Raw genomic sequence first — 16,967 nt, forward strand, 5'->3', positions numbered from 1 at the left:
ATGGGTGTTGCTGCCATTGTTGTTGATGTTGGTGTAGGGGTTGCTGCTGCTGCCCAAGTATTTTTGTTCATGTCAACATTTAATGCTCTTTTAACATCTATTTCTTATGATGACCAGGGAGCATATGAAGTGGGATTTGCTGCTGGAGTGGCTGATGCTGGTGTAGGGGCTACTGCAGGAGGAGCTACTGCTGGAGGGGCTGATGTTGGTGTACGGGCTGCTGCAGGAGGGGCTGATGTTGATGTTGGTGTAGGGGCTGCTGTAGGAGGAGATGCTGCTGGACTTTCTGATGATGATTGGTGGAGTACTACTAATGATGGTGCTTGGTCAGACTCAGATGACAAGTGGACTACTGATGATGATTGGTCAGATGTTGATGATGAAGGGGACTTCACTAATGATGAGGAAGCAGTTTTGATGATGCATGTTGCTAGGTGTGAGCAGAAGAGATGGATTGCTACTGTTGTCATGCTGTTAGGTATGTACCACTATGACAAGTTCATGAACAAGGCTGGTTATAGAGTCCCACATGAAACTGGATATCAGTGGACTATGAGAACCCTTGGAAATAGGACACAATGCTATAACATGTTTAGGATGCACAACGATGTTTTTTATAGCCTTCACACTTTGCTAGTTGAGAGATGTGGTTTGCAGTCCACTACAAAAATAACTTCTATAGAGGCTCTAGCAATGTTTTTGTGGATGTGTGGTGCCCCTCAGTCCATGAGACAAGCTGATAATAGATTTGAGAGGTCACTAGGGACATGTAGCAACAAGTTTGATAAGGTACTATCTAGTGTGATGAAGCTAGCAATTGATATCATTAGGCCAAAGATACACAATTTTCAACTATTCATAGAAGGTTACAATCTCCTCGGTTTGCTCCGTACTTTGATAAATGCATTGGAGCTATAGATTGGATACATGTACCCGTCACTGTGCCAACTAAGAAGGTAGTCCAGTACACAGGAAGAAAAGGAATCACCACACAGAATATGTTAGCCGTATGCGACTTTGATATGAGATTTACTTTTGTTCTAGCCGGATGGCTAGGATTAGTTCATGATATGAGGGTGTTCAATGTTGCACTTGAGAAATTTGGTGACAAGTTTCCACATCCACCTCTAGGTATGTATGGGCTTTTACATTTCTTCATTGTCTTTGTCATAGTATTTGTCATGTTACTTACACAAGTATTGTGTTGTGTAGACAAATTTTATCTTGTTGACTCGGGGTACCCAAATCGACCGGGTTTTCTTGCACCGTACAGAGGTTCAAAATACCATGTACCCGAATGGAGAGAAGGGCCTGCACCAAGAGGTGAAAAAGCGCTCTTCAATTACACACATTCTTCACTTAGAAATGTTATAGAAAGGTCTTTTAGAGTCCTAAAGATGAAGTGGAGAATCTTGTTGGATTTGCCTAGTTTTCCTATGGCAAAGCAAAGCAAAATAATAATAGCATGCATGGCACTGCACAATTTTATTAGATAGAGCGGTATGATGGATGACCTCTTTGACTTGTGTGATTAAGATGAAAACTATATACCACCAGAGGAAGGAACTTCAACTAAGCAACTAGAGGCACCACATGCTTTGGAGACGAAGATGAAAACATGAATCAATTTCGTGATTGGATAGCGAATGGTTTGTTTACAAGGTCATAGCATCGCTATGGTCAGTAATAATAAAGTTTTTTGTAAACCATTTGAACATTATTTGTGAAAATATACATTGCGGCAAACAACTTCCATAGCAGTCAAGCTGAACTGCAAGGAATGGCGCTAGCGTGCAGCCAAGCTTTTTGCCAAGCAACTAGTAGAGCATCCAAGGCAGAGCAATAAGCAGAGCAGCAAGCCAGGCGTGGAATTGGCGCCAAGACCGCATGCGGGAGACAGCGGCGCTAGCAGGAGCCAGCAGCGCGGCACTGTTGGCGCCAAATGCTAGGGGCACCAAGCTAGCATTAATGAGGGGTGTTTTAGTCTTTACAAACATATACATGTCAGGTTTAGTCAACTAACCAAACATGGCCTTACTAAAATTTAGAAGGTAGTTTAGCTGACTAGATTTAGGAGCTGGGAACCAAACATGACCTAATTTGTTGTGAGAGAAAACACTGTAGATTCTAGCTGATAAACTGGCTGATAAGTTCAAGCGAACATGCCCTTGAACGCAGCCGTGTTGCAAAGGAATCCATGGCCGCGCGATCAGATTCTTGACGTGTTCGTTAGTCATGGAGCAGTATTTTTCTCATACAACAAATTAGCTTCAGCCGGCTCATCAGTCGCATAAATCATCAGCCGAATAGCTTGAGACGACAAGTTGTTCATTCATTCGGGCATGTTTGAATCGGATTTTAGAATCCATAACACGGAAAAAAAATCTCTTTAGCAGTTTAGCCTCCCAAAAAGGGAGGGATAATAATAGAGTAGATAATCAAAATCTCTATGTTTAAATTCTAAAAATCTTATAATCCACGGGAAAGTAGTGGCAAGAGGTACTTCCTTGGCAAAAGACATTCCAGTTAACTAGTGGTAGTACCTGATCTTTGTGATTTGTGAGGATATTTACTCCTAAGTCACAATGGAACGCATGCATGTTTTGTTTGTATTTGGCGCTAAATTGATGGACAGCCGTGAAAAATGGTTGAGGGCATTAGAGTGAAAAGGGGCTTTCAAATATATATGTTAAATCTCAAGTAGTAATCTGAAAGTTTGCAAGGCAAAGCTGAAGGTGATACAAGTGCAGAATCATAGAGGAAGGCCTGAGACCGAAGTGTGTGAGGTCCAATTAAATTGCAACTGAGGATTATATGTTAATGTTTAGTTGTACTTCAACTGTAACATTGGATATAATGGAGTATAGTAAAATATGTTATTAATAAAAATATATACCTGAAAACTTCTATGGGCTTCGTACCATAACATAGAGTCTCGATATGACCTTACCCTAGGATATGATATAGGAGAGGAAAAAAACATTGTACGGATCAACTATTCAAAAGAGAGAGAGAGAGAGATCGTCTTCCTATATATTTTGTATATCTGTATTATCCTAGTTTCATATACTGTACTGATTGTGATAGGTGGAAAGTGAAAGATCCAAATTGTTATCGATGTGTTTCGCAATAAAACAAGCGCTTTTCTTCTAGTTTTTAAGTGTCCTAGCCATTCAAGTACTTCCTCCCTTCTAAATCAAAGTTCATTTTAGTTTTGTTCTAAGTCTAGTTACTCTAATTATTTTGACTAGTTTTTAATATAGAGAAATTTAACTTGGGGGAAGCTAAAGCCACCTAGAATAAGTGGTCCATTGATTTGAAAAACACAAAAAAATTTGTAATAATAAACAGTTCTATGTTTGTTACCCTGAGGCAGAACAAACTTTGGTTAGGGCCTGTTTAGTTGCCAAAAAATTTTGCATAGTACCCGTCACATCGAATCTTGCGGCACATGCAAAGAGTACTAAATGTAGACGAAAAAAACTAATTGCATAGTTGGGTGAGAAATCGCGAGACGAAACTTTTGAACCTAATTAGTCCATAATTAGACACTAATTGCCAAATACAAACGTAGCCAAAATACAAACGAAATTTTTAGATCTAAACGGGGCCTTAATCATTCAAAAAAAAAACTTTGGTTAACCATAAGCTATGACTTTGAATGCCCCGTGGAGGCCAAGCTATTTGTACGCGCACTCCCAGGTGACATTACCACATTGGTCACGGGAACTCGTCTGCTATGACCCCATCGGTGGAAGAATTGTTCACGGGTTTGCAAGGCGTTATGAGCACGTCGGTCTTCTGCCTCCCTGCACACGCTAGTACGCTACCGCCTAGGCGCCTACTCCTACAATCCAGACACCGGCGCTGGCCGAGAGAAGCACGCAAGGCCGCGCAACGCAGAGCTAGAGCGCGCGCATCGATCGCGAGAGAATCTCTGCCGCGGCGTCCGCGCTAGGCCGATTGCCGAGGCGCACGGCAGAATGGGAATGGCTGCCCCGTCCGTCCAACCGCGCAGGAAGGGAATTGATGGCCACTGCGCCGTCTGCTGCTCCCGCAGGACAGGGGGAGCAGGGGGCATCAGGGCGTTTTGATTGCCGCCAACAATACGCATTCATTGCTCCCCGCCGTGCATGCGTAGACGTGGCCCCTACGTCGTTCTCGTTCCCGTCCGCCTACGGTTGTTTCAGCAGGCTCATCAGGCCCGCAGTTTGCAGTAGCGCCGCAGCGGCAGCGAGGAGCAGTCGTCTGTGACTGACGGCGACGAGCGGGTCGGACAAGGTAGTCAGGCAGGAAGGATCAATGCGATTCAAAGATGTTGCCTGGGACCGCCTAGCCTGCTGTAGCCTTGTAGTACTACTAGCTGCCCTACGAGTACGAGAGCCTTGTATGGGGGGTGGATAGCCAATAGCCATGAACGGTCCTCACCTTTCATGGGCTCTCATAAAGATGGCAATGGGCAATATCCGCGTGATAGTGGTTTCGCACGCCCACGCCCATAGACAAAATCTTGTGCCTGCACCCGTGCCCGCCAGCCGCCACGGGCAGCAACTTGTGCCCGTGCCCGCTATCCGCGGGCAAGGCTCGCTCGCGAGCATGCCCGCGTACCCGCCAGATGGGGAAGACAATGGTGGCCTGCAAGGCGGAGATGGCGTCCAGCGTGGGCAGGACGTCGGTGTGGGGGGCGGAGATGGCGGCCTGTGGGGCTAGCACTCCAGCAGAGAGCAGGGGGGCGGGGCGGCGGGCTACGAGCAGACTGGCCACGGCGCAGTCGCGCAGTGTGATTCCGCGGAGGGATGCGTCGCTGGCGAACCAAGGGAGCCACATCCACCGTCGCCACCCACCGCATCCGGCCCGCCGGCGTCGAGGCAGGAGCAGAGCGGGTCGCCGCTGGCGAGGCTCGTGGCCGCGACCTTCCTCCTCCGCCGCCGGCAGCCCCCCCCCCCCCTTCTCTTCTCGTCGCGCGCGTGGGTGAGGCAGGAGGATCCCGTGGCTGCCGGCGAGGTCAAGGACGGGCGAAGATCCCACGCAGCAGCAAGCCGTCGCCGATCCACACGTTGCGGGGAGTCGTCCCCTTGATCCTCAGCTCCACCGCTGGCTTAGGCCAGGCGAGCCCCTCTGCGGAGGCGTGCTGCTGCTCGCCTGGATGTGGGGGTCAGCCTGGACGTGGCAAGGGGGACTGGTTGCGGCGCTGGGGTGGCCGGGTGGGGATTCTAGGGTTTCTGTCTTCCAATATATACTTGGTTGGCTGTGACCCCACATATCAGATAGGTAAGGTGGGTTTGCGGATACGGATAGGCTATTTTCTTACCCGTTAACAAATGCCCGTTGGGTTTAAAACTCTGCCCGCACCCGTGCCCGCGGATGCACTCTGTTGCCCGTATCCGCGCCCGCCGGGTTTGATATCCGCGGGTACGCGGGTATTCTGTGCCCGTTGCCATCTTTAGCTCTCAGGTAGTGTCCGACTGTCCGTGCGTTCTCAACTTGTGCCACGTTCGCTCGGCTGATAAGTCAGGGCTGAAAATACTGTTGGCTAATTTGTTGTAAGAGAAAAATATTATTTGTTGGCTGAAAAAATACTGCTTATAAGCCAAACGAACAGGGCCAAAGGGGAGGTAAAAAAAAGATACCGATGTGATTCCTGTGGCCAAAGAGGAGGTAAAAAAAGAGACGAATAATTTTTCAAGTATCTATCTAGCCAACGCTCGGGTTTTGGGAGTCCTGCCCATACCTGATCTTTTTACCTTCAGCGCCAAGCAATGCCGCGGATCGTCAATTGCCATTAGGGGCAACCTCCTCCTCCCCACCTTTGCTATGGTTATGACCGCCCCCGTCCTAACCCCAACCGACCGCTTCCTCTACCGTCCGCTCTGACAATCCTCCATCTCACCGTTGTCTCTCTTGTCCCCACCGACGGGCTTGCCTGTCTCCTCCCGACCTGCTTTCTAAGCCCGCCGAAGATAAAGAAGAAGAGAGGAAGAGATGAGAAAAATCGAGTTTTGGATTGCCCCCAAAACACTCGTGTTAGAATAATTAGAGTAATTGGCTTTACCCTTTCCATTGATTGAAAGAGTTTATATAGGGGATTACATGTCTCTTCATACAAGACTTATCACATTCTAGACTCATCGTATTCTAGACTTATCACATTGTAATACCCACCCGCAGTATCATCCGGGAGCAGAGCGAACGTTGAGTCTGCACCGAAAGTTAATAAAGACAACAGTAGGCAATCCCTTGGTGAATATGTCAGCATATTGGTCCCGTTCGGCTTGCTGAAACTTGGCTGAAAATGGCTGAAAAACACTGTTATGGCTGAAATATTGTGAGAGAAAAATATTCTTCCGACTGTAAAAAGAAGCCAAACAAGCCGGATATAAGGTAAGCCGAACAAGACCATTAAAGTGATGTTGGAACATGTACAACCTGCACAGCTCCAAGGGCCACACGTTCCTGAATAAAATGTAGATCAATCTCCATGTTCTTGGTCATTTGGTGATGAACGTGATCCGTGGACAAATAAACGACATTGATATTGTCACAATATACAAGAGTAGCACATGTTAAAGGGCGGTGAAGTTCACCCATGAGTTGACGAATCCAACATGCCTCTGCTACGGCATTAGCAACACCTCTGTACTCAGCTTCAACACTTGATCGCGAGACAGTGTGTTGGTGCTTGGAGGGCCATGATACAAGATTAGTGGCGGATGCACGATGCGGGATAAGAGGGGGCTAAAACAATGGAGATGTTGATTTGCATGAAGATTTAATGGTGAAATCAAGCTTTTGCTACAATGATTAGGCTTGAAATCAAGAAATTAGGGGGGGCTGGAGCCCCCCAGCCCCCCCTGTGGATCCGCCGCTGTATAAGATTATCGTCAAGAAATACGCAATATCCAGAGGTAGAGCGACGGGTGTCAAGACAGCCGGCCCAATCGACATCCGAGTAAACAATTAATTCATGTGATCGGCTGCGAGAAAGAGCAAGACCATACTCTATGGTGCCTTTGATATACCGCAAAATGCGTTTGATGAGAGCAAAATGGAACTCTCGGGGGGTCATGCATAAATAAGCACATTTGTTGAACGGCATGAGCAATATCTGACCGTGTGAGAGTCTAAGTACTGTGAAGTACCAGCGAGACTCCGATATAGAGTGGGCTTGGAATGAACCTCAATCGGAGTTTGGCAAGGTTGCATGATGACATATTTGCCTTGGCCAAAATTTCAGCAGCATACTTAGCTTGAGAAAGAAAAAGACCTGTAGATGACTACCGAGCCCAGGAAGTAACGAAGATGACCGAGATCATTCATAACAAATTCTTGTTGTAGAGCCAATAATATGTCGAAGAAGTTGTTGGGATGAAGCCGTCAACCGTCAAGATAATATCATCCACATATAACCTGGTATCAACCGGTTACCATCCTTGACCTCTCCTTTCCCCGTCGCTTCCCATCGCGCCTCCTCTTCTCCCGTCGAGGACGCCTTCCTTCGGGTCGTCCTCTCCTCTACTCCTCCATGGCTGATGACGACGCCCCGAACCGGCGCACGGCGGTAAAAACTGCCAGACGTCGAAACGTTAGTGGCGAAGTCCACACGAATGCGCTCAGTGAAGCGCGTTTTATTCACGGTTGAAGATCATCTAAGGCCCTCCACAATGTTGTGCTTGAGTGGTGCCAAAAGAGGAGAGAGAGCATTTAGGCTTCACTTCACACGCTGTGGTAGGCGATGCCAATTTGAAGCGATGCCACGAAAACTAGAGCGGAGAAAGTAGCTGCGCCGGTGCTCCAAACAATAAAAAACTAGTACTGTCCTGTTGATGTGAGACTGCGGCAAGTACTCTGCTGCTGCTGTGAGACTACTGCTGCCACGAAAACTGGGAGCGGAGAAAGAATGCGTTACTTTTACATGCTGCAGCCTGAAAGTCAATAAAGCATCACTGTGGGTTGGCATGCATAAGCAGTATCAGGCACCGCTCACATTGTGGAGGGCCTAATATGTCCGACCATCCGATCTGACATAAATGATGGCCCTCTATCGAGAGCCCATACAGTATCTGCTTGGATCTCCAAGTCGCTCATTATCCATGACTATACATGCAGACGAGAATGATGGTAGCGCAACTGCGCAAGTATGTTGTGTTAATCTATTCTTGTTGCACGATTCTCTCCATAGGTACTACTAGACCTGTGCGATCATGCTCATGCACGCGCCTTGGATTTGGACAATTGAACACATTTCTGCGGTCGCACGATCGACCACGGGCACGCGCTCTCGAAAGCCTCACCGATGCCCCTGTAAAGAAAAGCCAAATCTCACTTGCGGAGTGATCGAGTGTTTAGCTAGTACGTCGTGTGCATGGCACCTGTGTGAGCACAGCTGACAGCACCACGCGCGCATCGCAACCTGAATCATGATCAGATCAAGAGCTAGCATGCTGCCTTTCAACTGAGATATTGTCCATATACGCGCCCTGCAGATGAGCAGCTGTGCCGGCTAGCTTGACTGCTTGAGTCATGCCAAGCCTCAAAAGAGGGAAAGCCTACTGATCTTTCGTCAGAGGGAAAATGGCCAAATAAAACTAGCAGCTGGAAAGAATTCCACACGGACCAATAGTACCAGCTGCGAGTATCTCAAAGCAAGATGCAGCAGCAGCATCAAAAGCCCAGAAGGAAACCGATCGAGCACACCCTCCCTCGAAAGGAATATCACGATTGCACACACGGTATCATGCTGCCTGTGCTTTTCTATGAAAAAGGCGGCAACACGCGCGCGGCGCGCCCTTCTTTTGTTGGGTTTCTCCCCTTTTGGAGCACCTGTATGTATGCTGCAATCCTTCCTAGCACTGCAATGGTTGAGCATGCAGCAGACCAGAAGTTCTCCTTTTCATGCCTTCTCTAGCGGAGAGCAGGGAGAATCTCACACAGGTGCCTAAGCTTGCAGTTCATACAGAAACCATGTTTACCATAATTACACGAATAATTTTGATTGATAGGATCGGACAGAAGCAGCTAAGTAATCTGTCATCAATCACATATACATACAGACATGTAAAACCAGTGCTTCAGAGCATTGGTATGCTGCTTGTAGCCTGGCAGACTGAAGCTTTATTCAGGTAACGGTATTTACAGTGTTCACATGTATGCGACGTGTTCCATTATCTATAAAAGAAAAATGTGTATGCGACGAGGCAACAAGAACTCACAAGTTTGAAGAGAAACTAAAGGCTAGTAAAACTACGATGGTATCATCCCCTATGCTGTTCATCAAGTGTTAAGGTGCACAACGTCTCTCTCTTAATACATGGTACAGTAGATCTTGATCTCCTCGCACAACCCGTGTATCTTTGAGCCTAGTTGACCTATTTGTAAAACCCATGTCCAATGATGCAGCAGCACAAGTGAAATGTTGCACGCTCCCTCTATGCTGCTCCAGAAAAAGGAGCTGCCACTTCAAATATCATTGGCGTGCACGACCTGATGCTGGTTTGCTCCTTCTTGGTTATCCAGAGGCATGTACTGGGCCATGATGGCACGGATCTCCGAATCCATGTAACTCTGGTGAAATGATGACGAAGATTTCAGTAACAAATGTATCATTATTACAGTAACAACTAGCAAATCAAGTCCTACATGCGACCACTTGCATATAAAGATCAAAGGGTAGAGAGGAAACTGAGAAATCGGGAGTTGTTTTACCCTCAGCCTGTATTTGTACACAGCGTATGCTCCAACCCCGGCAAAAACAAGTCCAAAGAAAATAACCCAGAGGAAGCTCCAGCCAACAGTAGTGGTAGTTCCCTCTTTGCCTGCACATCATTTAGAAATGGTATGAGACTAATACAATAAAAGTTGAAATGAATGGCGGGTAACTTTTACTTGTGCAAAATATCTTAGAATATCCATAGGCTTATCTATATACACGTGCATCATCTACTGCTTTCTTTTTCCCGTAGTGCTGGACTTTTTTTTTGTGTTGACCTAAAAAAAGTCCAGTACTACGGGAAAAGAACAAAGAACTAATAATAACTGACATGGCATCTACTTAAATAGGCCCAAAAATCACATCGATGAAAAACTGTGATGATTATATGCCAGTTGATTCAAGCAATCCTAAAAAGAGAGGATGTAATTAAAAGCAAAAAAGAAAGTGTAACAAGCAAGAATCTATGACACATGGATAAATCTGCTATTATTGTCAGCTTCACTAGAATCGACATAGACATGCAATGAAACTTCTGTACACGAAAATAGGTTTACAGTTCATGGAATAAGTAGCTCCAGGGATTACATTGTAGAGTCTGTGCAACATCAAGCAAATTTTATTTTGAAATAATCACTGTTTATTAAGCAACTAGAGCATAATTGTGTTAGTCAGAAAGTAACAGATGATTGAGAACAGTTCTTTTTTTCCATCATTTAAAAGGAATAAGATCAATCATCTCAAACAAAAGATAGAATTTCGTACTTCTCATCTGAAAAGGTGCTTGCAAGGAAAATATGAAGACAGAATTAGACTATGTAAAAATGCAGGTCCAGCTAACTCACTGATGCAAGTGTCATGCTCCCTCATGTATAGCATATTGTCATCACCACAGCTGCACTCATAGCTTCCCCATGTATTCTTGCAGCTGCAGCCCTTGCACTGACAGTAAAGTTTCTCTTTGCATTCATCAATGTCTGCAAATAATACGTAGATTAAAATAGATCACAAAAAAATAGTCTGTGTTATTCAAAAGTGGAATTAGAGAACCATCCTTAGCAGGTAAATTTTACTCTAAGAACTTCAATTGAAGACTATGCTCTAAAAAAGAAGCGGTATTTGATAAATATGTGAAGTGCTAAACCAATATGTGGGACCAATGTAATACGGTACTGCGATGGCGATGTAGAAAGTGGAATGGACACAACTGTTGACCATACAATATAACTTCTAGGTCTCAGATAGGGCAATTAGTATGGCGTTGGATCAGAGATGCTTTGAAGTGGCATCCAAAACAAATACAGTGGGACGACTGTGAGTTGAATTTTCAAGGGTCTGCGAGTGCCAAAAGAAAAGATGGGACCCTTTGGGTACCATGCCGGACAAGAAATGATTGGTTTTTTCATAATCTGACTAGTCTCTTTGGCAGTTCGGCAATTTCTTACAGCAACAACAATTTGATTGTGCACAAGGCAGAGGTCATCAGGGTGGAAAATTTTCTACTGCGATTGCAAGGAGGCCGGAGGCAACTCCGACTGAGTGATCTTCAAGTCACTGTATCAATAGTAGGTACTCAGTTTGTGATATGTACTGGTACTGTATTTGGATTTGCTCATGGTTTCTGTGGTAGCTGGTTGAGCTGAACCTTGCGTTTTGTTATCTCTGTGCCCCTTGGATTTCCTAAATTGTTAGGATTTCAGTGCTTAGAATGCAAGGTATTTCCTTTGGTCCAATATACACAAATATAGAATCAACTTCTGCCCCTTCAAAACAATGTTGAATTCAAGTCTGTAAACAACTACTTTCTGAATGATACCTTCACAACTGTTTCCTCCATCACCCTTGAAACCCACTGGACATTTACAACCTTCAGATACTTCGTTCTGCAGAATTCCAAATTTATTAACAATGTAAACAAACTGCAAAGCAAAAGGCAAATGTCTCAAACAACATTTACTTACTGAGCAGGCAGAGATTGTCTTCCCATCTTTAGTTTCCTGCCAGCACCCTCCATTATTGATCTCACACCTACCAATACCAGAAGCTGACAATGGCAAATTTCAATCATAGTTGTAGTATTGCATCCTCAAATATCAATTAACATATAATATCTGATAAGATGCTATTCGTGCAATAGTAAAATACCACATAGTAACGCGAACAACACTGATTTACAAATTACAACTGCCTACATTCTATTTTACTTAGCCTCTTAAAATGAGTGTGTAGTCAGCATTTTAAAACTTGAACCATTGGTATACATGAAAGCATTTAGATTTTTGTCACATGAAAATAATACTAGGGATTTATCATCAAACTGTTTTCGTATCATTTGTATATCAATAATATTTGTAACATGTAATAATCAGGAAAGGAATAATGAATGCATTGGAGACGATGCAATCTCCAAAATAATGAGAAAAGAGAATGAAGGTAGCAATAATCATTATCTGATCAGAAAATTTTCCATTATAACTTATGTCGATGTAATGCAAGAATAAATTCATAGAGTACCTTCACAATGGGTATATCCGTCACCAACAAATTTTACCCCTCTCACAATAGGGCACTCACAAACACGCCCACGGAAGGTATCCTGCATTCTCACGTAAATGCAATTAGAACCTCTTACCAGACAAGAATTGAGGGGTAAGACAAGCATCAGCAGCATGCATAGCGGTTAAAAAATGTACCTTGCATGCAGTAACATTATTAGCTTTGTCCAGCCAGCAACCCCCATTGTTCTCCAAACACTCATTTGTTTGAACCTCTATATGAGATAAAAGAAGGAAATAAAAGAGTAAATGCGACATCAGATAAGATCTACTAAGAGATATCTGCAGTAAAATGAAAGCTTACAGACCTTCGCTCAAACAAACAGCAGGCTCAGTTGTCTCCTCGAATCCTGAACAGATCGCTTTCAGGACAGCAACTTTGTCCAGCTTACCTGAAGAGAAAAACTAAACGTGACACAAACAACATTGGACCACAAAAAGATAGGCACTACAAGATAGTAGGCTCACCTCTGTATTGCCTGTTGTTGATGACAAGGGTTGGTAGTATTGTGACATCTCCCCTTTGATCATGACCAATCTATATAATAAAAGCAGAGAACTAAGTATACCGCAGATTGATGAAAATATGTAAAGCATGTAGCATTTGTAAACAAAAATGTTACTCCCTCCATTTAGAAACTACAAGGCTTATTTGGTTTCGTTAGGACAAACCTTTGACCAACAATTACTCTACTACTACATCCATCCCCCCAAAAAATCACAATCTAGTTTTGTCCTAAGTCAAACTATCTTACGTTTGACCAAGTTTATACAAAAAATACTGATATTTATATTACCAAATAAGTATCATTCATCATGGACCATATTTTCATAGTATACTTATTAGGTTTCATAAACGTTGACAACCTTCTCTACACTGCCTGGTGCAAGCGGTAGAGTCTTACCACCTATGACCGGAAGGTCCCGGGTTCGAGTCGCGGTCTCCTCGCATTGCACAGGCGAGGGATAAGGCTTGCCACTAACACCCTTCCCCAGACCCCGCACAGAGCGGGAGCTCTCTACACTAGGTACGCCCTTTAAACAGTTGACAACCTTCTCTACAAACTTGGTCAAACTTAAAATAGTTTGACTTAGGACAAACCTAGAATACATGTCTTCTGTGATGGAGATAGTAATACATAATTTTTATGACACCAAATCGATATTATTAGATCCACGTTAAAAGAATGCTTACTTATGATTATGATTTTGTGCTTATGATTATGATTCTGTATCACATAAATGAAATATTAATGGAGTAATCATTGATTAAAGACTCAAAGCCTTGTCGAAACAAATACACCTTGTAAAAAAACAAAGAGGGGGTACTATTTATGAACACAGTCGTACTTGGGCATCTTGTTCTGCCTTTAAAATTTCATTTTCCTCATTGGCTTCAGGGTCGCCAACACACTTGTTTATCTTCTCGATGTCCAATCCTGTAACAGGGAATTGACACATTGAATACTTAATTGACAGCAACTTAGTCAATTACTTGTATGCTACAAAAGAAAAATAAATAGCACTAGCTACCGAGATACATGTTAGTGATGAATTAGACATACCAAGTGACTTGATAACATCGCTGGCACAGTCATGAGTGTATTTCTTATCCTTCATTGGGCACCTAAGTGCGAAATCATGCACATAATCCCACCACAGCCATGGCTTTCCAGTCTCATTAGCAATCTTGAATACACAAATTTGATGTAGATTTTGAACCACAACATCTTTTCCATCATACCCTTGGCTAAAATCCTGCTCTGGGTCTGGTGCACAATATCTCCCATGATTGATGCACTGTGATTTGCATTGCTTGCTATCGACAAAAGCTTCTGGACAATACCATGTGATATAATGAGGAGTAAACTGAGTGTAACCCTTTTTCTCAAGAATTTGTGCAGTTCCTCTAAAGCTCCTCACGAAGTCCATTTGCATATCGCATTTAGGACCACATTCATCATTACTGTTTGTCCAGAACTCATACTCTACGCGCTCATCGGGATGGGGAAGGGATTCTCTCCAGTCCAGAAGAACGCTAAGCATATCGCCATTTTCCGCAGATTTCTTAAGGCTTTCCCCCAATTTCTTTGTTATAAGAACTGAGGGAATAGTGATGTTTTCTAGGTGCTCTTTGCCTTCTTCTGGGTTGTCCATTGTGATTAGAGGTTCCTGACTTGTCATCTACAACAAGAACTGCAGCAGCTCCAGCGTTTTGTGCATTCCATGCCTTGGTTGTGAAGAAGCATTCTGTTCATTAAAAACATAATAGACTCATTAGAACAAGCTTTTCTCAATCATGAGTAGGATTGAGAGGGAGAGAGTTGAGGGAGAGGCGGCAACGGCCGGGCCACAGTACCCGCGGTGCTACAGTGAAGCGGGTACTGTCCACGACCATAATTGTGACGGCTAGGGCTGCGAGGGAGGCTGGAGGCCGGCCGGGGGCCTTGCCCACGGCCCGAGCAAGAGGGAAGGGATTTCCTTCTTAATTCTTGCTTGATTAGATCGATACATCTTCCTCTCCTTATATAGAGAGGTTTACTTACTCCCAAGCAAAGCTTACTTGACCCTTAAGTAAGGGTCCCTTATCTCTAATTAACCCTAACACTAATGGGCTATACAGCCAACCCAGGCCCAATAGGCCCCTGACTTACTCTAACAGAAGATGTGTCATATACAAATTGTGATATGTGAGCAGATTCTGGACCTGACACCGCAGGAAGCAAAGCTAAACCAATATTCAAATAATCTCAACAGATCATGGTACGTGGATAAGTATGTAGAACTTAGGTATGTACTGATAATTGATGATCGTGCAAAATAAGCATCACTACAAATTTGTCACTAACGAAAATATACCATAAAGACAGTCAAAGCTAGTTAAGTTAAATCTGCGTAGTATCATCTCATACAATTGAACTACAGAATATTCTTAACTCCTCGTTTTAAGAACTTATGAAGTATACAGCATCCTCAATTCTGTATTCCACTATATAGTTCTAATAAACTGCTCGCCAAATACAAAAGTATCCTCGACCAGAGATATAACTGCAGGATCACAACAACAGCTGTTTCAAGGGAATGTAAGCATTTTCTTTAGGAAAAAAAAGGATAGGCTGCATTCAATTTCAAGGGAATGGAAGCCTAAAATAGAAAAGTCAAACAACACACCTCAGAGTAGGGAGGCTAGCAGCTCGTAACTCGTAACTTAGGTATGTTAGCTGGTTGGTGCTGGTGCTGGTGCTGGTTTGTGCTGACTGGAGCTGGTTTTTTTGAGAGGAAAAAACTATTGGCTGATTGAATAAGTCTGGCTGAAACCAACAATCGACCAGGGTGGACATCCGAAAAATAGGTTTCAAAGACCAGGTGGACAACTGAACGAATCACGATAAAAGACTACCCTCACTAATCCGGTTCGCTAATTTGAGCAACCAATTCCAAAGACCAGGTGGACAACCGAAAAATAGGTTTCCGAAAATAACTAGCACGCGCAACTGAATGGAGCAACAAACCCAAAAAAGAAAAAGGCCAGGACAGACAGAGTCAAGGTCACCTCCGCGGTCGACGAGGACGAAGATGGGTCGTCCCCCGGCCTGCTTGGGCTTGAACGAGATGTCGAACTGGTCGAAGCTCTGGCACGCCTTCCGGTTGGACTTGGGGAACTCGACCCATCCGTGCAGGGTGCCCCCGTACTGCGGCACCCCGAAGTTGCCGATGGCGCACTCGTACTTGCCCTTGAGCTCGTCGGGGGACGTCACCTGGATGCTGTTCTTCTCCACCACGAACCTCCCCGCCGCCGCGTCCGCCAAGGCCAGCGCGACCACGACCAGCAGCGCCAGCCACGCCTGCCCCCTCATCATGCTCCCCTGCCCCGATCAGCGCACCGCCCTTCTACAGAACCTCAGCGCCCAGTGGAGTTGCTGATATAGCAGAATAATCCACCGTGCCGGGCCGGCTGGAAATTTCGATTCCTTGGAAGGACTCGTGTGGGGCGGAGGGGAACCAGCGATGGGACTATGGGAGGATCGATCGATCCAAGAGACGGATGGGGGAGGAACGGAGATTTCCACGAGGGCGCAGCAGCGCAGATCTGCGGGCCTAGAGAACGACCAATTGGAGGCGGCCGGCGAGATCCAGTAGAGGCCGATCGGCTGCTGCTGGGCTGGGAGAGGGAAGGGGATGCAGCAGGCGTTGGACGACCTGGGTGGAAGCAACGCCTCCGCGCGGGGGAAGTCGTCGGCTGCCTGCTCTGCTCTGCTCTCCTGCGCGGGACCGTACCGAAGCAGAAGCCCCTGATCCGAAGCTGACAGAGTTCGTCGCGACGCGGGCGGCCGTTGGATCGGCGATGGGTGCACCACAGGGCCAGGGTGCCGTACTCGTGGCGATGACTTGACCCTCGTGCGTTCGTGGGCTGCTAGCCTCGCTACAGCGTGAGCTCGGGGATCGCGCCGCGTGGGTCAAGACTCAAGACTGGTGGATCGCGTCGTGTATGTTCGGCCTCCTACGCTTTACTCGTTGTACTATTAAATACTTAAAATTATAGAATATTAAATATAAACTATTTATAAAACTAAATATACAGATTAAAACTAATTTATAAGACGAATTTATTAAACCTAATTAGTCCATGATTTTGATAATGTTGTGCTACAGTAAATATGTGCTAACGACAGATTAGTTAGGCTTAATAAATTCATCTCACAGAT

General features: G+C 45.0%; 1 pseudogene; it reads right to left on the reverse strand.

The window, feature by feature from the left end:
- Positions 1–9,053: 9,053 nt before the first annotated feature.
- LOC136545114 (vacuolar-sorting receptor 1-like) lies at positions 9,054–16,520 on the reverse strand (annotated as a pseudogene).
- Between the last annotated feature and the right edge of the window lie 447 nt (positions 16,521–16,967).

Source organism: Miscanthus floridulus, chromosome 1, assembly GCF_019320115.1.
Source record: "Miscanthus floridulus cultivar M001 chromosome 1, ASM1932011v1, whole genome shotgun sequence".
NCBI classification, from domain to species: Eukaryota; Viridiplantae; Streptophyta; class Magnoliopsida; order Poales; family Poaceae; genus Miscanthus; species Miscanthus floridulus.